A 23,322-nucleotide genomic window follows, 5' to 3' on the forward strand; every position below is an offset into this window, starting at 1 on the left:
TCCCATACAGCCGTAACTAAATTGGTATAGCTATCTGCACATGAAGTGCCCATAGCTATGCCGTCCTTCTATAAGTACATTTTGTGGTCAAAAATAAACACATTGTTTTCAGCAACTACTTCCATCAAGAGGCATAATAAATCAGTACATTTATGGTCAAACTTACTCCACTTTAATAAATATTGCTGTAACATCAAGACACCACTCTCATTGGGTATATTCATAAGTAAAGGTTGAACATCTGAGACAACAAAAATCAAATCCCTTGTCTATATGGATGTGTTTTCTGATAAACCTGGGTAATTATAGAGTTTAGGCTCAGTTCTTTTGTACTGTCTTCTCTCATCTTATGTTTTCCCCTCAACACATAACATTGTGCCATTTCTGATGCATTAAAAGTAGGATTACATTGCACATTTTTCGAGCTGATTTTCTAGTCTAAAAACCACACATTTCTTTTATTTTCTTTTTTTTTTTTTATACATGCATGGCTTTTTTTTTTGTATTTGTTAACTAGGATAGAGCACTTGTGCGCATGGAGTCGTTTCAGTCTCAGCCAGGTAGTAGTATATTACTAATTGACTTGCTTCAGCCAGGTGGTAGTATATTACTAATTGACTTGCTTCAGCCAGGTGGTAGTATATTACTAATTGACTTGCTTCAGCCAGGTAGTAGTATATTACTGATTGACTTGCTTCAGCCAGGTGGTAGTATATTACTAATTGACTTGCTTCAGCCAGGTTGTAGTATATTACTAATTGACTTGCTTCAGCCAGGTTGTAGTATATTACTAATTGACTTGCTTCAGCCAGGTTGTAGTATATTACTAATTGACTTGCTTCAGCCAGGTTGTAGTATATTACTAATTGACTTGCTTCAGCCAGGTAGTAGTATATTACTAATTGACTTGCTTCAGCCAGGTAGTAGTATATTACTAATTGACTTGCTTCAGCCAGGTTGTAGTATATTACTAATTGACTTGCTTCAGCCAGGTTGTAGTATATTACTAATTGACTTGCTTCAGCCAGGTTGTAGTATATTACTAATTGACTTGCTTCAGCCAGGTAGTAGTATATTACTAATTGACTTGCTTCAGCCAGGTAGTAGTATATTACTAATTGACTTGCTCAGGGTTATGGACTTGGCAAATGGAGGCTGAAGGAATCAAAGTCCAGACATAGGAAGTAGCTTCTTAATAGCCAAGAGCGTTAAACCACAGACATGAATGCGTAACATAAAATTTGTTTTGCTTGTGGTTTTCAGTTTTATAATGAGAAGTACAGCAGTATTCGAAAGCAGTCATCATGCTTTGTACCAGAATCAGCACAGAAGCTGTCCTGTCTATGGAACTGACATTTACACGGTGTATACAAAGAGTATATGCAGAATCTTACAATTATCAGTATTTTGCTTTGGATCATGTACTGTGTATTGAATCGTAGCTCTATATACTAGTAAAATTTATGGCATACTGAGGATATATATGTGTGGGGCTGTGTGTGCATATGGGTGTGAAGCTGAGTATTCATGCAAAACAAGGTGCTTGCAGAGGCAGTTTGTGCCTGTTATACATATGGCATTGTAGACATCTAGGCAGGTACGCAAGTATCAGAGTGCACAGCTTTACGACTTTTGTACCATAAGAATATGTGCTACAGTGGGTATCAAGGCAGACACACAAGAAATGTCAAGGGCAGACAGCTTGGCAACCTGTTTACACAAACCACGGTACTGTGGGCATCATAATATGAATTCAACAAATATGGTAGGATAGCATGGCAGCTTTCTGCTCATATAAAGTAGGTCACTGGTGGCAATCATTGCTGGCACTCGTCAAATAACAAGGTTGCAACTTGGCAGTCTTTTACCCTGTAGGATTTCTGGCACTGAGGAGACCACAACAGATGCACACTAAATAGGGTTGCCGAGTGTGGTCTGTTTTAAGTGTTCTAGGGTAGACACCCGGCAGATGTCCAGAGATTGCAGTGTGGCATCCTGTGTACCTACAAACTATGTAGTATCATGGGTGTAGTGGGTGCACAGCAGTTACCGACTGTGCAGCGTTATAATTGGGAGCAGCTCTGGCACATAGGCATTGTAATGATGGTAGTAGGACCCACAGGAGGAGCAGTCTGTTCAGCCTTCACAGCCACATTGCCAGGAGAACTTCTCTCAGAACAAGAGTATAATTATTTGCACTTATCACCTATGAATTTATCTGTAGGTGAAAATATGTTGTCTCAGCACTTTTATCCCCTTTCCAAACCTATTGCTGTAAGTTCCAGTCATACTAAGAATTAAAACAGGTAGCATTCACCAGGTTGGATTTGTATAAAAATAGAATGTGTTACAATATTAAAATCAGTTAATGATTTAACGATTGAGTAGGCATTAATAAAAATAAATAAAATGCTACACAGCACTAAGAGATCAGAAAAATCACTTGTGTCAGTTAAGCATATATCAGTTGGGCATCTCGAGTGTCACTGGTTAGTCCAAACAAAAAATCCTAACCATGTCCAAAAGTCTTTTGTAAGCAGATTCTCCTTCTTGAAAAGGGTCTTTAGTTCTTGATTAGCACTGGGAAATAGTCCTGCAATCTCTGTCCAATCTCTGGGGAATCCAGAAAACTGAAGATAATTCCTTGCACATCAGTACTAGCTCCTCTGTAGGCAAACGTACAGTTCATTTACAGATAGACTTGTTGAATACCCTTCTGGTAAATTTCCCACCCTCTCACTGGAAATATATCTGACTCAGGGAATGGTCAAGACCCTGTATCCGCAAGATGCAGTATCACAGTCTTTGGTTCCTTTTACACAATGACTAGTATTATAACAGCTCTCAAGCAAAGCTCTTTCAGAGTTTATCAGTAGCTGTTAGCTGGAAGCTAACAGAAACCCAAGAAAGCAGGAGTAAAATGTAATAAATCTGACTCACTAAGTTAGTTTCATGCTGTATATTTCTTTCAAAAAGGACATAAGACTTTGGAATTTGTTCTGTCACTTTGCAGTAGAGAGACTCCAGATGTGGACATGTGATTTGTTTTTCTTGCCAGCGTTTAGAACAGTTTGATTCCCTTTCCATGAAAAGGGCATTTTGTGTGAGGTTTACAACCCTTTCTGACCTCTTGGCAATTTGGCAAAACAGTATAGTATACATTTTATATGTGTAACTTTCAAGTCCATTCCATGCCATAGAGAGTCTGCATGCCTCTTGCTTAAACTGAAGCTAGGTATTATGGTCGATGTTCTGTTGACAATAGCCTTCTTTTTTAGTAGGAGTATAAGTATTAGATTCCATGCTACATGTACTTTGCTTTTCTGTAATTTTGTTACTTACTGACACATGATATCAGACTAGGCAACGTTAATACACAGTAATACATAGACAGAATTAATGTACGCAATCAGTACACATGGACAATGGCACTATGCAGTCAATACGCAATGGCATTAACAATAGCAAATATAGTAATGAAAGTAATGTTGATAATAACCATGAATATCAATATTAACAATATATATATTTTTCAAAGTTTTTTTCTATATTTCTGCCATCAGTGTGTCAACCAATTATGCTGCATAGTATGGCAGACTGAACAAAAATGACTTTGCTAGTGCAATTGCCTAATAGTTAAGAAGAGCTGCCCATCCCAACCAGCCAATGGAGGAAAGTCTGCATGGGTTCAAATAACAATGCTACAGCACTTGGCAGTGCAAATAAAAGTTCCCAGACACATGCTACCCAGAAGCAATACATGAAAGCGATCAGCAATGTCCTTATTTTATACTGTTCTAACCAATATGATTTTCCAGTGAGCTTGGTGATATGTGCGTGGCAACATATGTGAAATATGTTGTTCAATACATTTTATGGGTCACATATGCAGTCTGCCTTTACTTTCTCCATTAGCATAGAAGCATGCACTCTCAACATTATTTGACTGTGTCATGCCCACAAGCATCCATGATAAGTAAAGCGTGTGTGTGTGTGTGTGTGTGTGTGTGTGTGTGTGTGTGTGCATGCACGCACATGCCTATTTCTGTGTGATCCATTGTACTTAGTGCTGCTTGACTTTCAATGCATTCTTCCAGGACATGTATACCGAGACAGAGATGTGTACAGCATGGACCAGCAGAATATCAGGGCAGAAGTGTTCCTGCTGCAGTTTATTACTCTAATGAGATGCTATTTGGGGTTACTAAGCATGAAAGCTAGTCAGTCAAATGACAGCTTAGCTACCACCAGAAGGAAAAAAAATGACAAAATCAACTGTACTTCTTGGCTTTCTGTCTATATCAGATCACTCATGCAAAAAAGAGACAAGGTTTGGACAACTTACTTAAAACATGAGACTCATAATAATGTACAGCATTTCAAAGCACTGTGCTACCTTGTAAAGAAAGAGGCGAATTTAGATAAAAACAATTCTATGCAAAGCCACAAGATCAGCACAAAACCAGTCCAAAATCCTTCTGGCACACTATCAAAAAAATCCGACACCCAGGAAGTCAGTCCTACCCCAACCCTCCTGTGATAGTACCTCCCCTGACACAGTATCTCAGTTTAACTCTTACTTCATCAGTAGCATAGCTTCCATCACTACCAAAGTCCCTCCATCACCCTCTACTTTCTATCAGCCTCCTATTAGCTGTCACTCCACATTTTGCCTCCAACCAGTTCCCACTTCTTTCATCAGATCCCTTTTGTGCAAGCTCATGCTATGCTCTCCCTGTGCAGACAATCTTCTTAATGAATTCTTAAAGATGGCTGTTGAATCAATTGCCTACCCAGTCTCCATAATCATTAATAGACCTGTCAGAGAAGCTTATGCCCCCACCCTGTGGAAAAAAAAAACTTTCATCCTTCCCCAGCAGAAAGGTGGCACTGCAACAGAAATTTCTAACTTTAGGCCATTTGCTGTTCTTTCACCACTATCAAAACGTCTAGAAAAATGTATCCATAAACAACTTCTTCAATGCCTTCTTGACAATAATCTTCTGTCTCCCACCCAGCATGAATTCAGACCATCACACAGCACTATCGCTGCTCTACTGTCCTTTACAAACACTGTCAGCAAAGCTCGTGATTCAGGAAACTTTGTGTCTTCTGTGTTCTTAGATCTGTCATTACCAACATGGGAAATCGATGCTCCACACCTATGGTTACCCCCTCGTTAGTCAGGTCTGACCATAAGCTAATCACCCTTGGCATCCACATCCCACCCCCACCCCTCGGTAAGGAAACCTCCATAAAAAACTTCTCCAAAGCCAACTTCATGCTACTCAAGTCAGAAGTGACAAACTTCATGACACCCATGCAGACGGGAACTGAAAGTTCAATTGCTGAATCCTACACTAAGGCACTGTACGAGCACATCCACTCATGCATGAATCGTGCCATCCCAAATAGAACCAAGATGCTCTCATCCAAAAAAAGGAAGCCGGTTTGGTGGTCCCCTGCCATAAACAAACTTTACAACAAAAGGAAGAAACTGTTGCAGAAAAGAGGAAAATTGCAAAAAACTCCCTTACCAGCCTCAGTAAGAAACTGAGATCCCTCATAAAATCCTCCAAAGTTAGTTATGAAAATAAAATTGCCAAAGATTCCAAAGACAACCACAAGGCATTCTATAACTATGTCAAGAATCTAAATGGCAATGCTCAGATCTTCTCTGAGCTAAAACAGAATGGCATTAATTATACTGATCCCAAGGATATTGCCAATATCCTGGCAGATCGATTCAGTGCCAACTTCACCCCCCCTCACCCCCTAAATGGCCCATCTCAATATCAGAAGATTGCCAAATTCCAGTAATAACGGCCACACAGGTAAAAAATGCACTCTCCAAAGCTAAGAATACAGCATCCATGGGACCAGATGACATCCCGGGCTGTGTACTACATGAACTACAATATAAACTGGCACCTCACCTAAGTGTCATGTTTAATCATAGCCTTACTTCACATTTCATGCCCACTGAGTGGCGCAGAGCTACAATTATCCCACTCCACAAGGTGGATCCACCTTGGATCCTGGAAACTACCTTCCCATCAGTCTGACAAGCCTTATCTGCAAGGCCATGGAGCGTATTATCATGGAACTTATAAACAAAGACATTGGCAACCTTCAAACACTGTACCCCACCCAGTTTGGGTTTGTGAAGAGCCGATCTTGTCTCCTGAACCTGATTGACTTCTTTGGATCAGTCTCCAGAGCCATGGACAAGAGTAAGGTGGTCCACACAGCCTATCTAGACCTTGCCAAGGCCTTTGACACCATCCCCCACCCTGGAATCATAGATAAACTTACTAAGCTGGGCATTAATCCCTATGTCACCCAATGGGTTGCTAACTGGCTTACTGATAGAACCCACACTGTAAAAGTAGCCGACTCCAAATCCAGCTCCAGACAAGTGACAAGTGGAGTACCTCAGGGTTCAGTCCTGGGACCGCTCTTGTTTGGCATCAACTTCTCTGAAGTACAGGCCAACACTAAAGGACTCTGGCTAACAACGTTCGCAGATGACTGCAAACTGGGAGCCATTATTGAATCCCCAAATGATGTGGATACTCTACAAAAGGGCCTTACAGCAACAGATGCTTGGTGCCAGAGCCATCTGCTCAAGCTCAATGCCAAGAAATGTATAGTTATCCCCTTTGGGGAAAAAACATGTATCCGTGAATTACCATATAGGTGGCAGTACACTAAACACCGAAAGTGTGATAAGAGACTTAGGGACACAGGTGGACAGTGGTCTCACCTTCGATAACCACATCGCCACAACAGTCAGAAAATCCTTCTATGTGGCACACCTCATCACTAAGGGCTTTTCATCCAGATAAAAGGAGGTCATTGTCCCACTGTACTCATCCCTCATTAGACCCATTATAGAATACAATGCCTCGTTTGGTATGTACCACTCAAGACATCTGCAACAACTGAAAAGGCCACAGAAATAGCTCACTAAAAGAATCACAGGCATAAAGCAGATGCCCTACACTGACCACCTTAAAAAATTCCAGCTATACTCTGTTGCATATTGTCTACGCAGAGGCGATCTCTGCTTAACATACAAGGCCATGTCAAACCCAGAGCTGTTGGACATGCTACACTTAAAGAAATCCCAGTCCCTCAGAGCCACACGCTCCATGGATCTAAACCTTGTCATCACAATAAACAAAACATGCTGGAGGGATAGGTTCCTGACCCAGAGACTCCCCAGATTCTGGAATAGATTGCCCATACATGTCAAGCAGAGTGCCTCTTTGGCCCTCTTCAAAAGGAATGTTGACAATTGGATGAGAGAAAGGAAATTCACCCCGGGGATCACGTCAGTCACCCTGCTAGACAGGAGTCCAGGGAAGTAAATAGTGTGGGACAAAATAGCCAGGGAATTGTTATGACTAGGCTTGTATAGGCCCTAGGGCTGATAGCCTAGTACCAACCTATGAACCTATGTCCAAAGCTTTTGACACCGTCCCCCCTCAAAATCTTATCCTAACTGTCTCTTCTGGGCTTAACTATAACATCCTTACAATGCTTCACTAGCTATGTCTGTAACAGATATCAATCTGTCAAATGGAACTCTAACTTCTCTCCTTATTTACCAGATGGCATTGGGGTACCCAAGGCTCAATACTAGGTCCACTCCTCTTCATCATTTTTATTAACCATCTTAATACTGTTACCAAACAAGTCACCCTAATTTATTATGTGATGACTCTACATTAATCTACTCCACAAGGGATGTTTCTCATCTACAGAGGTTAACTCAAGAAGGATTCAATTCCATTGAGCCTTGGCTCACCAACAACCATCTACTGCCCCCCCCCCAAATCTAAACTTCTACTATTTTTACCAAAACTGTTTTCTCCAGATCCTTTTAACTTTGCTATTACTTCTCTGAACAATACTTCAGTCAGTGTGGTTTCACACACAAAACTGTTAGGTGTAACTATCAACAACAATCTTAAATTTGATCTGCATATCAGCAACAACATAAAAAAAAGTAATCAAAAATTGGGCATGACGTATAGGGATAAATTCATCACCTTCAGAGATACTTCAGGTGCAGCTAACATTAGGTAAGACAGCGATTCAGGTTGTAGCCTGCTATAGGTTCCCAACAAAGTCCCAAGACTCGCACTCCACGTTCCTAAGCACATTGGAGAATATTAAGGTCAACCTAACACTCTCATACTGGGCGACTTCAACTACCCCTCCTTTAACTGGGAAAACTACTCATGTACCAATACACTTGCCCAATGTTTCCTGGAATTCATTAATTCAAATGCCGTGGACCAGCTCGCTCTTACCCCCACTAGAGGTAGCAACATCATTGACCTGGTCATTACTAACATGGGCGACCGTTTCTCTGCACCAATAGTTAACTCCTCCCTGGTCAGATCCGCAGATCCGACCACAAACTAATCACCCTGGAAATCCACATCCCCCCGCAAAGGTATACCACCATGAAAAACTTCTCCAAAGCTAACTTTGGGTTCCTAAAAACAGAGGTGGCTAAATTCATGGCACCCATGCAAATGGAGAATAGTTGCATGACCATCAAATCATACACCAATGCACTGTATAAACATGTTTACAAATGCATGGATCTCGCCATACCCAATAGAACCAAGACGCTCTCACTCTCCTCCAAAAAAGGAAGCCAATCTGGTGGTCCCCTGCCATAAACAAACTCTACAACAGAAGGAGGAAACTGATGCAGAATAAGGTGAAGTCCCAAGACTGGAAAAACTCCCTTATCAGCCTCAACAAAATGTTGAGATCCCTCATCAAATCCTCTAAAGCTAACTATGAAAACAGAATTGCAGCAGATAGTAAAGACAACCACAAGGCCTTCTATAGTTATGTAAAGAATCTCCATGGCAATACCCAGATTTGCTCTGAGCTACTGCACAATGGTACCTCCTATACTGAACCAACAGATATTGCCAATATACTAGCCAACAGATTCAGTGCCAACTTTACCCCTCCCCCCAAAGGACCAATCACAATAAAAGTAGATTGCCTGGCACCCAGTAGTACTGCTGCACAGGTTAAAAGAGCACTGTCCAAGGGCAATAATACAGCTTCCATGGGACCTGACAATATCCCTGGCTGTATTCTACATGAACTACAGAATGAACTGGCACCTCACCTGTGTGCCCTGTTAAGTCACAGACTCACCTCAGGCTTTGTCCCTACCGAATGGCGTACTGCTGCAGTCATACGTCTCCACAAAGGAGGAGTGAATACAGACCCTGGGAACTATCGCCCTATTAGCCTAATGAATCTGATATGCAAAGCTATGGAACACATCATCATGGACCTAATAAACAAGGATATAGGGAATCTCCAAACTCTGGATCCCACACAGTTTGATTTTGTGAAGAGTAGATCATGCTTGCTCAACTTGGTCAACTTCTTTGAGTCAGTCACCAGAGCTGTGGATGAAGGCAAGGTGGTTCATACAGCCTACCTTGATCTGGCCAAGGCATTTGATACTATTCCCCATTCAGGAATCCTAGAAAAACTCACTAAGCTAGGCATCAACCCCTATATCACTAGGTGGTTTGCAAACTGGCTCACAGATAGATCCCACAGTGTGAAAGTAGCAGACTCCAAGTCAGACTGCCGACCAGTCATGAGTGGAGTCCCACAGGGTTCAGTCCTGGGTCCTCTCCTGTTTGGTATCTACTTCTCTGAAGTCCAGGCCAACACAAAGGGTCTCTGTCTGACAAAGTTTGCAGACGATTGCAAGTTGGGAGCTATTATTAACTCCCCAAGTTATGTTGACATCCTACAGAAAGGCCCTCACTGAGACCAACGACTGGTGTCAGAACCATGGCCTTAAGCTGAAGTTCCAAAAAATGTCGTCATCCCCTTTGGGAAAAACCCGGTTCCCATGAATTACCACATCGATGGTAGTCCACTGAACACAGAAGGTGTTATAAGAGATCTGGTAACACAGGTTGACAGCAACCTCTCTTTTGGCCACCACATTGCCACTGTGGTTAGAAAGTCCTTCTATGTGACACATCTCATTACTAAGGGTTTTGCATCCAGAAGAAAGAGGTCATTGTCTCCCTCTACTTCTCCCTCATTAGGGCAATCACCGAGTACAATGCCCCATTTGGCATGTACCTCATTAGACACCTGCAACAACTAGAGAGACCACAAAAGTACCTCGCAAAGAGGATCCTAGGCCTTAAACACTTGTCCTGTATGGACAGACTAAAAAAAAATCCAACTATTCTCTGTCTCATATCGTCTACTTAGAGGCGATCTCTGCTTGACATACAAAGCCATGTCTGATCCAGCTCTGTCAGAAATGCTACATCTAAAGAAATCCCAATCCCTCTGCGCCACACACTCCAGTGACCTCAACCTCATTACCACAGTCAACAGAACATGCTGGAGGGACAGGTTCATAACCCAGAGACTGCCCTTGCTATGGAATAAACTTCCCATACATGTCAAACAGAGCACCTCACTGGCCCTCTTTAAGGGAAACCTTGATGAGTGGATGGGAAGTAGAAAATTCACCCCGGGGATCACTCCAGTGGCTCTTCTTGACAGAGGCACTGGGAACTAAGGTCGGGTGGCACGATGTCAGGGTAATCCTATGGGCTAGGTTTGTAAAGGCTCCAGGGCCATTAGCCTAGTACACACCTATGAACCTATGAAGCTATGAACCAACTTCACAAAAGTAACCCTTGCCACCACCTATCTTTTACCCTTCCTTCTATATATGCTTCACCTATTCTAACCAATTTTAACTCTTCCCTCAAAGCAAAACTTGGCCAATGTTACAATAAAATAGCTAAATTTGCCACAGGACAGACCCACTACTCTCACCATTGCTGTGCTGTTAAGTCCCTAAACTGGCTTGAACTATCCCACCTTCTCACCTTCAATCAACCAACACTAACATACAAAATACTGTACATCTCTTCTTTTTCACAAACAACATCCTCATTACTTCAACACTGTATCCATCTCATGACCTACGCTCTTCTTACAAGTATCTACTATCGATTTACAAATCTGAAAGATTTATCAGTGTTAATCTGTACTCTCACTGTGTTTACAAATCATGGAATAGCATTCCACAATCAATCGGGCCTACACCCCACTACTATTTCTGCAAGTCTAGGCTGAAAGAGCATCTAACCAATAATGGGATCTGCCCATGCTCCATGCCATCTTAGTAGTCCTTTTCATTCCCTTCTCCCCAGTCTTAATAGACTTTTTCTTGAGATCCATCCTACTTCCCTTCCTGCATTACCTACTTTCTAACATCATGTTTCTATATTTCCTTAACCTTCTAAAGTTACTTCTCTCTACTCTTACACTAACCTTTCTCTAGCCCAGAAATTGACTGAAATTTACTACCAAGTGTCTTGTCAAAAAGTGTATATAGTTTTTACAACTTATTATTTATTCTGTAATATATTTTTCATGCATTATTATGTAGCATACATGTTACGAACTGTCTTCTATATAACGTACAGTATGTTCAGCTTTATTTCTTGCTTTATATTTGCGTATTTTCTTCTTTTATTGTATCCACAAATTGTACTCCTGAGTGATTGTCTTTGTTTTTGTAACCCGTGTTGATTTGTAAATCGGTTTAAATTGTACTTTGGAGCTTTTCTCCCTGGGTCTTCACTGAAAATGGGCTCGTACTCAGTCGGACTTTCCTGGTAAACAAATGTCAAATAAATAAATAAAAATAAGGAACACTCATAAGTTGTACTACCCATGCATGCATAGTTTTCACAGTGTCCAGTGCAGAGGGCTCACCAGCTACTTATCACAACATGTACATAGCTGTGTGAAGTTAATACAAGTTATTTATTATTTATTTATTCGTACAGTTTGCTCACTGGGTACGTGGACTGGTCTTTTGACCCTTTTCAACCACAACCCAAGTTCAGAGAGCAGAAAATACATCACAGTCTTTCTAATCAATAATATTATATACAGAATGAGTACATAAGCAAAATTCAGAACAAAATGGTGAGATTCAATGCAGATAGGCTAAGATTAAAAGATCTAGAGCGCATTGAGAGTAAAAGAGAAAGTATATTTAAAATGCAAGCTAAGATATGCATAAAATACAGTGCAGTCATACATGCAGTACATAAACTCCTGTATACTCTTGTGAAATATATGTGGATAATATACTACATTGAGTGAAAAAAGTTTCTTAAATGTATTTTATTATTCATGATATGGGCTGGTAAGTTACCTAACATTGTCATTGTGGCAGGTGTAGGTAGAGTGCATCTTTGAAGCTTTTAATTGTTTCTAGATTTTTGATGCAAGTAGGTAGGTAGTTCCTGATAGCAGGTTTCTGTCTAGGAAAGGCTGTCTCACTTATAGCAGTTATAAATAGAGGGTGTACCTACACCATGGCTATGTATTTCACTGATATAACAGGTAGGTGTCTTGCAATGGCCTTTATAGTGTGGTACACTGACACTATTCTCTGATATGCATTGAGCTGTTGTTTAAAAGTCCAAGGGAATGGCTGCACAGCTTCTTCCCAGCCACTGGTGTCACTTCCCCTTTCCTTGTTAGTATATGTGACATTCTGTGATGGTCAGAGCATTTTCCTTTTCAAATAGAGCTGCTTTTATGAATAGCATGGCTTACTATAAATCTGAATATATAAACATATTTTTATTTGTTTTATTATTTTCTTTCAGTACGAGAGTCACACAATTAAATGAATATCAGAAGCTCAGGAACATTATAACAAACAGAGCATCAGTAACTGATGGCCATTAAGTGAAGCTGAATGCTACGTTTACAGAAGTGTCTTCAACCACTGGCAAAAAGGTAAGATGGTGAGATCAGATTTATTTATGTTATTTCCATGTTTAGCACATACAGGCAGGCACATATCTCAAAATCTATTTCCTTAGGCAGATGTTAGCTCATAAAATTAGAATGTAGAATTTAACTATGTGCGCAAGTGTGGATTTTAAAGGATTAGTAATCGGATTTGAATGTGACTTAACAATGAGACTTTTTGCCTTCAGGTGGCCCTTAAAAACTCCTTTTTCTATGAAATGAGCAGTGCAATTGTTTGGGCTTCTCGTTTTGATATGAGCTTTGTCCCAGTGTTTTGTGGCTATATTTGATCCCACACAGAGATAGAATCTAGAATCATAGGAACTGCAAGGCAAGTGAGTCCAGAGAGTATTTGTTCTTTGCCAGTGCCACCCTCATTCTGTACCTCCCAATGTTTAGAAGGGTAGAATAGGTTTGTCTAGGGGTGAATTTGAAAATGATCATCCAGTCATCAGGATTTCTTATGAGGAGTGCAAGGGCATCACTTAGCTTAACATGCAGGGGTAATTTATTCCTCCAGTGTGTTTTATTTATATGCTGGCGGAGATTTAAGTCTTAGCGGTGGTATTTGTGAAGCTGATTATCTTGCAGAGATGCAAAATATCATGAAGGAATGGGCCCCTAATATCTTAGACAAAAACACGTAGGTCTCCATGTAAGAGCCTGTAAGAGACTCATTATAGGGATAGGCTTTCAAGCCTTTCCTGTTGACTCAGGGCCTTTAGCCCAGTAATCTTTTTATTAGGATCCACTGGGGCCTTTCTAGTTATTGGACATGTATGGATAGATACATGTCAGAATGGAGAGTGCACTCTATAATTGGTATAATTGGAACTATGTACATTGGGATGAACTTATTTTTGAGCTGGATAATATGCCTTTAAATATTAACTGTGCTAAATAGAAGGATTTTCTGCTAAATGCAGGTCAAAAGAGAGGGCATTATAGACCTAGGTAGTAAGATCCCCGATTAATTTCTCAGTTTGGTATGGGGTACTGGCTATAACTGGGTGTTAGAGAGAATTGTTTATCAAATGTGAATACTGCACTGTGAATTTGATTTTAACATATTTTCTACATACCAGTTGTTAGTGATGGTTAGTTTTTCCTGTAATGATTTGGTGTCACAAGTTTCCTTTGACAAGAAAGCCCTGCTTGCAGTTGTCAAACTTAGTCATACAGTTTGGATGTCAGTGAAGTATATTACAAAAATGAAGGGGTCACAGCACTGAGCCATGAGATAAGCCACTACATAGTGATCTTTGATTTGTCTAGTTGCCTTGTTTACTATTTGTTTTTGGGAACTTCTGTTTATTACATCTAAGGAATCACTGTACATTCCTCACATCTGAAGAATAGGTGTCTCACTTGATTGATAGTTAGCTAGGTAGCTGACATTGTCCATCATAATGGTATTTTTGATTATGGGTGGTTCACTGACTCCATTTAAGAAGCTTTCATGAGGACAGGGAAGGTGTTCTTTAACAGGAAGTTGATAACTTGTTTTGTTCAAAGTAATTTGCAGCTAAATGTGAGTAAAGTTTGTGGGTCTCTAGGAATCTGTCTTGATGTGATGTGGTCTCTGAGAAGTATGAAAACACCATTGCAGTTTTCCTCAGGTCTGAATACATATTAAGCACCCAACCCAGATGTGGACAGAGTGCTGTCTCAACAATGAAATCAAGTTACAGTTACAACATAGACAATGATGTGTTCAACTTGCAGGGTAACCTCAAAATCCATCAGTTTGTTATTAAGACTTCTGTCATTGAAAAGAGATACCTTGTTGTCATCTGAGCTCGAGTTTGAATTTGCTGTAATTTTGTCTGTTATGTTGGGATGTCCAACAACTAGACTTTGTATAAAAAGGCATTATGGGCCTGCAAAGCTTTAGCCAGTACATGGAATAAGTGGCCATCCTTAGTAAAACAAATTTGACTGTCTACCATTTTTCTTTCCAAGCTGATGTGTACTGGATTCCCTAGAACGAAACAGACTAACTGGTCTGTTGCTAAAGCCATTTATTTTTTCTGTGTATTCAGGCATCATTCTAGGTGAAGGTAGAATTTCACTCAGCACCAGAGTCTTGCCTGCATTTAACATGTGCTTACAGAAGACATGGTGGGTATCAGTATCTCCCTCATTGTTGAGTGCCTCAAGTAATTCACATTGCATGAGCTACCACAAGATTTTAATTATATTTGAATGGTGTGAGCGACTATGAAAACCCTTATAACATCACATATCCCAGTGGCAGAGAAACAGTTAGCTGTAACTTTATATTTGTCCAATCTTGAAAGCATGGACTCAGTATGCTTGATAAGAGCCACCATTTACTAAGTCATTACTGTTTGTAGTTGTGGACTTAGTGGAAATAGATGACTTGCAGTGTGCAATCTACTATCTTACATGACAATGGTGATGCTCTGTTTGGAGGATTTCTGCTGAGAGTTTTAAGGATGTCATGATTTTCTAAAATTATGAATATATAAATTTTTTACAGTTCTGTGCTGCATTTATTGATGTTGTTGAATTTATCACTGTTTTTCTTTCTGCACTTGTTAAAGAAATGCCATCTGTTTTTTTTTACTGTACTTCTTTTAGATGTTTTAACAGTATTCTGATATTTGCTAACCTCCTCTGACATTGGTAAAGTTGTTCTGAGTTTGCCAAAGTTGTCCTGAGTTTGAAAAAAAATATTTTGACATTTTGCAAAGTTTTTCTGTGTCTGTAGAAGTTCTCCTGCATTTGCATCTGCTACTGCACTTGAGCTCAAAACCAGTCTGTTTTACGTTAAAACATTCTTTTCTACAGTCTGGTGGAAGCAAAGGGCTGATTCTACCCATTTGAGTTGGGAACTGCTGATAGAGGGCTTATTGTGTGTTTATCTGATTGTTCTGAGGGCTTAACTGTGTAAAAGTCTTTCATCCTGCTGGTATACAAGCAGTTACCAGTACCTTGTATATCAAGCAAACCTCTCCAGTTTAAAATCCTCTATAGGAAACATTTTCCATAGTATCCCACTGTTCATAGCTCAGTTTGAGCAGATGGCAGCACCACAGCGGGTCATTTAATAGTATACTACTAAACACTCTCACTTAGATCTTTGAGTGACTCTCCTACTCCTTCCAGTGTACTAAGGACCTGTTATAATGGATAGGTGCTTCCCTGTCCTCTGTCCTTTTGGCCTGGTGGATATAGGCGTCCTGAGGCAGTGTTGTAACTACCTCATATTCACTGACAACGATTTAATTTTAGAATACAGAGACACAATGTGTGAGAGATGTAGATACACAATGTCATTGGAGGCAAAACTGTCCTGTACACACATGAAAAATGCCAACCAGGTTGTCAGCATTACACCCAAAACATTCACTATCAATGCTAAGGAACAAATATATAGACCAATATAGCGGAGGAACTCACTTGTAATCTACTTAAATCTCCAAGACCCAAAACAAGTCACTAGTCTCCCACCATATTAATTCCAGCAACAGAAATCAGGTTGTTTGAATACAATGATACTTTAAATGAAGAGCCTGAGAAATCCGATCTCCTGAAACCTTAGCTGTTTGAGTTTTTCATCTGAGAGAATTATAGTGCATTCACAATCCTACCTTGTGGCTTAGTCTGAGGGAACTGTGCAACTGGAACTGTGGTACATTCACAACCATGCGTTGTGTCTTAATTTGAGAGAATTGTGTAACTGGAACTGTGGTGCATGCACAATCCTGCCTTGTGGCTTACTTCTCTTTTTTTCACATGCCCAAAGTCATGTAGATTGCAAACGATTTTAATTAATTGGTGCACATAAATAGACTGTAGAAAAAAAAATCTTGTTCAACTTGGTGGTTACTGAAGACTGCTGCTTCTGAAGTATTTTGGTTATCATTTAAAGTTAATTTAGTCATTCTTGTCATTCTTGTATGTCAAGACTATACACTGGTCTCTTATGGTGCTATGATGGTCAGTAAATTTTAACTCGTCAGGCAATACAAAACATGTAGCTCCTTCATTTAAAATCCCTTAGAAATTGTCACAAACATCCACTTATTCTGTCATTCTGTTTCAGTATCCCATGTGGGGTTCTATTGGAGGGAAATCATACCATTCAGTGAAAGCTCTCTATTGAAATGTAATCTCCTGGATCCCAACTCCCCACTAGGAACAGACCCAAAATACTTTTACAGTAACTTGTTGTACTGCAGCATCACAGTACATGAGTCTTTTTCACATTTACAGGGTGTTACTGTTTTCCTGCAGAGGTGTTGCTGTGAATTTAGTGTATTTAGGTAAGGGGTTATAGACCAGCTTCTTATAGGGGATTGCACTGTTGTTTAACATTTCCAGAGCATCATCAGCTGACATTGTAGTATGCAACTCTTCAGTAATCATCACTGTTTGTTTATTAAATTTATCTGAGTTTGTACTAAAATTCAAATCAGTTAATATTCAGGACTACAGAGTAATACAATTAAATAATTGAAAAAGGGATGTATTCTCTTTAAAAGTAATAATGTGAATAGGTGCTTTCTGATCCTTATTTACTAATGCAATTTTTATTTTGTGTAGTTTTAGGTGAATAATGTTGACCCATTTTCACATCATATGAGCTTATAAAAATGTCCGAATATGATCCATCGTCTACTGAATACCTGTACAGATGAGAGTTACTGCTACCCCAGTCCAGTTCTCCCATGTGTCACAGACTTTGTTAAATCCAAATTCTGATTCCTGCACTGCTGTTACCTCTAGTAAATACATAACCATACACATATTTTTCCAACAAAGGGAGAATAAGTGTCTGTGTAATTTGTCCATTCTCTGCAGATGCTTCTCACCTGTTACCTACCTCCCTCTTAAGTTACTTGAACAGCAGAAAATGTAAAGTAAAATGGATGTTTGAGTATTCCTTTGAGTTCTTGTCCCATAAGGGCACACCGTAACAATAAATTCTGTGTCCTTTTCTGTTCTGCATGCTCAATACATTAGAGTGTCCTCATAGTGTGGTGACCTGACAGTCAACTAATATGCCAGTAATACTACCTTATGCAGGTCTTGTATCATTGTTTAAGCCAGCTCTTCTCAAATGATGAGGACAGCCGTCCCTGGCCTGCTTCACAGAAGGTTGCATCAGGCTTGAAAATGCTGTATACTGACACAATTAATTGTTCTTTGTTAATTTTATGTAGGATCAGGCTAATTGCAGAAAGATAATAGTCCATGAATATGTGTATTTGATTACAAATCAATAGTACAGTGATACCACGTTAAGTCAAATCTTTAATATTTTAAAGGTATATTTGTTTGGAAAGTGGGTCCATCTGTTTCTGTGAATTGCGGAATATGCTTTTCTCTATGGGGAGGCTTTGTGTATTTTTTTTATACTTATTGGAGGCTGAAGGGCTTTACTTTTGTTTGAGAGAGGCTTTCTCTGAAAGAGACCAAGAACCTGTGGCCTAAGCTGTAGGTTTGAGCATGGGTGGTCAAGCAATTATAGGCTACCTCTCTCTATGTTCTTGGGAGAATATGGTGATTACAGATTTATTTTGCATATATTTGGGATGTTATTCATCACTGATTACCTTGTAACTGGCTAAAACTCAACATTTTAAGGCTGAGACATTGTCTGTTTGTGTTACATCTTGGGATTATTCAGCTGCAACTTTGTTGCTGTGTGTTACACATGGTGGTGATTTGCTGGATTTTGTTGCTAATTAGGGAACAGATGGTGGAGACAGGCTGGACTTTATATTTAATGTGGGAACTCTTTGTCTTATTTTCAAAGCTCGGTTGACACTTTCTTTGTTTGGTAACAAGGTGACAGGACAGCGACTGACATTCCATCTCTGAGTAAGAACCAGATGCATCTTGGGTACATTTCATTGGTGGTTCATGCCTTGTTCTGTCTATAACTCGGCTAGTATAGTGTCCCTTCTTTATAATGTCACTGGACACAAGTATCTCTTTTTAGGAGCAACCCTGGAGCACTGTCTGGTTTAGTGTCTTGTTAAGAGTTTGTTTGCAGTAGGCAAATACAGGCAGGGGGAATTAAACCATGGACTTTGTACTCCCCTTTACCTTGGGTTTCCTGAAACTGCAACTGATCAAATGCAGATGGCGCAGAGTACTGCGGCATGGTTACGAACTGGCACTTACCATAATTCTTCTGTACTATAGGGGCTACACTGACTACTTATTTGGTTAAGTATACTTCATAATACATTGGTGCTGGTTTTTCTGGCTGTACATAACTTGGGTTCTTTTTACATTAACAGGTCACTGTTGCTTGCACAACTACTCTGGGACTGCAAGTAGTTCCTAGTGTGTGGCTTCAGTCACACAGCTGTCCACCACTGCAGTACTTTACAAGCGCCCTACTTTAGCCTTAAGAAGACCCTAATATCAGACTAATTTGTTGACTTAAATACATTTTGACTTTTTGACCATTTATGTTGCTTACTCATGCAAACTTAACCTGTGCCCTACGTTTAACTTGCACTGTGCTATTGTACTGAACTTGGCTCTTAAGCTCCTTAGTACATTTGATTTTGAACTGTGCATTTTGACATGCTGATATCTCAGCCTGAGTTATCAGTATAGATCTCCACAGAGATGTATTACCCTTAACTTTTTGTATTCAAATAAAAAGAAACTTGGGATTTGGTACATTTGCTGTCAGGTTTCCAAATATGGGCAAGAGCCGCTATCCTGTTTAAGTAAAATGCAAAGCACATTGGCCAGTGAGAAAATGCTATTACCAAGTGGACCACAAAACTGTACACATTTAAAAGATTATCCCAACAAATACTGTAAATTAATTTCTTTGATCAAAAACATTTGGACACAACAATTCAAGAAAAAGTAAACCTAGCTTTACTATGTAATAAAATCTGTTAACATCTGTTGAAAATGTCTAAAAGTTTTTTTTTTTTTTGAAGATTATTGAAATCCTTCTGGCTAGAAATGTTTTATTCAGGGTTATCGGTAAACTATGTTCTTGTGGCCATCACTATATATTTCTAGATCTATATATGTATCTGTGTTTATATATATATATCTATATCTATATCTATATCTATTTCTATATCTATATCTATATCTATGTCTATGTCTATCTAGCTAGTTAGCTGTTTTGTTTGTGTTTAATTTCTACCAGATTTTGTGCCTCTAACAACTATTTCCTATAAAGATTACATGAAACACAATTAGTCAGTGTGGTTTTACATCTGGCAAGACAGTCTCATGGTATGAATGCAGCAGGCAACTTTCTTTCTTGTAATTTAATGTTACTGTATTGAAAATTAGATCAGAGAAAGTTTCTTCATATCAATGGAAAATTCCCACAGGTATAATATTGCATAACAGTGAGAAAGGTCTACTATGTGTACTCAAGACACATGTCCTCACTGCCCCTCACCCTTTTCTGCAAGTGCTGCAACTCACAGAAACTCGTTCCCTGTAAAGCTAATGATCCCTACCAGAACCGTGATCTTAAACCTAAAAACTCCTACCCAATGCTTAACCCTAATGTCCCTCATCCCTTCCTAAACCTAAAATCTCCTTCCTAGCCCTATTGTCCCAATTTCTGTCTAAGCCTAAAGTTCCCGTCCCTTTCTCAATCTGGATAGCTCCCTAACCCTAAAGTCCATTCCCCTCCTTTTCACGATTGCTCCATAAAAAAACAAAATCCCAACCCCCTCCCTAACTCTGAAGTCCCTTTTGATACCCAAACCTAAAATCTCCATGTCTTCCTAACCCTAAAGTCCCTTTCACTCCCGAAATCTAAAATCCCTGTCCCACTCCCTAACCCTAACGTCTGCAGTACACTCCCCACCTTCCTCCTTAAATGTAACACTCCCCCACTCCCCTTCCCTACATACCTGTTCCATGGCAAACCCTTGCTTCCGCCCATCTCCTAGGACATGAGCAGATGGTGCAGCAGATGTGTAGCTAAACTCACTTTCATGTTCTAGTGCGAGCAGTTGGTCATTGTGGTAACAGACGTTAAAGTCCCTGTCTGCAAGTTACTGGAATTGAAGCAGCTGGAGCTCAAGGGGGTACGGAACACTCCAGTGAGATTTCGTGCCTACAACTAATAATAGAATCCTCATGCATGAGGCCACTAGCCAGTCAGCATTCAGCTAGCGTTTTACTGAAAGCATACTGCAGTCTGATCTGCCTAGCTCTGAATGGACTGAGGGCTACTAGTCTCAATAAAAGTCTTTAATAAGTCTACCCTGTCCTGCACCTGCAGTAGGGAGCCAGTCAGGAACTGTAAGTCAGAATAAGTGAACGGGGCTGAGATTTCACAGGGAGTAGCATGTTGGTCACATATTCTAGTTGCCTTAAAATACCTCAGCACAGCTGCTGGCAGTTCCTGGAAGAGTTACTCATACTTAATTTTCTTTAGGTTTCTCTTTCAGCATCCTACTTAAGTAAATGCTTCAGTGGCACACACAGCTTAATAAAATGTTCTGGACAGCTGAAAATGCTTAGAGTATGTTTACTCTGTTACAAATGTTACTTTTTGTATTGTGCAATGTTTCGATTCCTAAACCTTTCTATTTATAATATGTTTATGTTTACAAATTAAGCTTTTTGTATTATGTTTATTTGCATTTTTGTCTTTTCACACCCAGGCTGATTCTGAAATAGATGTCTTGGATCAGTGCTCTACTCTGGTTAACACATTTAAATAAAATAGTTAACCACATTTCCTCCCTTCCTTAAAGAAAGTTTCCATCCCATCAGTCTTAATATAGTTCAGACACAACATTTTGGGAGTGTTTTTTCATTTTTGTTTTACCTCAAAGACTTCACATGCGTACATTTTAACATTAAGAAAAATTTTCTCAGTCTTCTACAGTAACAGTAGAAACATTTCTAATCGTGAACGTTGTGGAGGCTCTGCAGACATGAAATAAACGTTTTTTTAAATGTTAATTACTATATAAAAAATATCAGAACGTGGTCTCACTTCATTATTATTCAGTCTGTGGAAAATCTGTATATAAAATAAATGATATAATTTCATTGCTCATAGTCTTTTGACATATACTCTGTCTTAAGGTCTGATTATTTCCTTATAAGTATCAGAGCGGTCACAGGCAAAGCCTGGTTCAAACACCGACTCATAACCATATCTAGTGAGACTTGTCAAGCCCCTGTGCTTACTGTTGTTTAAACGGGTTTCTAAAGACATCGTTGCACTTTCATTGGTACTTGCCATTTGTGAAGGTGATCATGGGATCCAGAAATGTTATAACCATAGAGCACTGGAAATCTTAGAGATGTGAGTGATTGCTCTGGCCTACTTGTTTCAGTAGTACAGCCTGTCCTGCATCCAAGCTGGGCATCATGGCCTCTCTTTCTTTTGTTGTTTTGGCATCTTCATAGGTCTGAATTTAATCTTTCTAATGACATTCTTGTTTTCAGTAACTAATTCAGTTTGTTTGAAACAGGACACTGTATGTAGCTTGCTAAGAATTAAAAAAACATAAGACTTGCTTTGGTTACTCCATTTGCCAGACAGATCATAGTTCTATACTCCCTCAACATAATGCAGACTTTTTGTTTTCTAGGAAATGCCTTCAGTATTTGAAATAGTTGCTACCTTGTTTGTGCTGGCCATGAAACAAACATTCTGTAATGTCATTAGCTTGTGGCCGTAGAGGAAGTATCTGTCTGTGACAAACTGCTAAGTTACTGCAGAACTGCTTGAAATGAATACTATTCAAAGTTAGCCCACTGGCAGGCAGTGAGAAGATTTTTGTATGACTGTTGTGGTTCAGATGGAAGATATTGGCTCTCCTATACCTGCTACTAATATTGACATCTAAATTGTGCACTCTTGTTTGGGACTGGGTTTGCCTGGCTCACTGAAAAGAGGTTCTATTAAGGAGGTAAATATTTCCATTACAGCTGTCTTTGTTTTTACAAAACCTAAGAAAGACTTTTGTTTCTATTTTTTCTTTTTATTCAGGATTTATTGGCATTGTACATTTAGTAATGTACTTTCCTGTTGCTAGAATAATACCATCACTGCAGCATTTATAGCGCTTATTTTTGAAGGCATACAGAGTAGTGCGCTCTCTTTTGAATCGGGTAATAGGGAACCCCTTTCTGTTTCTTCACCACTATGAGTATTTTTTGAACTACATAATGTGCTGATTTATCACATTCAACCCCCCCCCCCTTTTAAGCTGCCTTGCATGTTACCTTTTTGGAACTGCTTTTTGGAATTGAGGAAATGTTGGAATTTTTGCTCTTGGCTTGCTGAATAGGCAAAAACCTTTGCATTATAGGACATAATTATTTGCCCAGCTTTCTGGATGGTTCTCCTTTCCACCATCCTGTTTTCACTTGATGCTTCGGTGAGTACAAAAATGTGCTGGGTGAGTATAATGCCTTTTGTCATGGCGGCAGAACTATTACAGATAGTCATGGATC

General features: G+C 39.6%; 1 protein-coding gene across 4 annotated transcripts in view; it reads left to right on the forward strand.

The window, feature by feature from the left end:
- ARHGEF28 (Rho guanine nucleotide exchange factor 28) overlaps window positions 1-23,322 on the forward strand; it is a 3,217,901-nt gene that overhangs the window by 230,906 nt on the left and 2,963,673 nt on the right. For all 4 annotated transcript variants that reach the window (XM_044063941.1, XM_044063943.1, XM_044063942.1 and 1 more), the window contains exon 2: window positions 12,723-12,855. The gene's annotated coding sequence lies outside the window, so the exon portion shown is untranslated. The remainder of the gene's footprint in view (window positions 1-12,722; window positions 12,856-23,322) is intronic.

This window comes from Protopterus annectens, chromosome 2.part2 (assembly GCF_019279795.1).
Source record: "Protopterus annectens isolate FY-2018-M chromosome 2.part2, PAN1.0, whole genome shotgun sequence".
NCBI classification, from domain to species: domain Eukaryota; kingdom Metazoa; phylum Chordata; order Ceratodontiformes; family Protopteridae; genus Protopterus; species Protopterus annectens.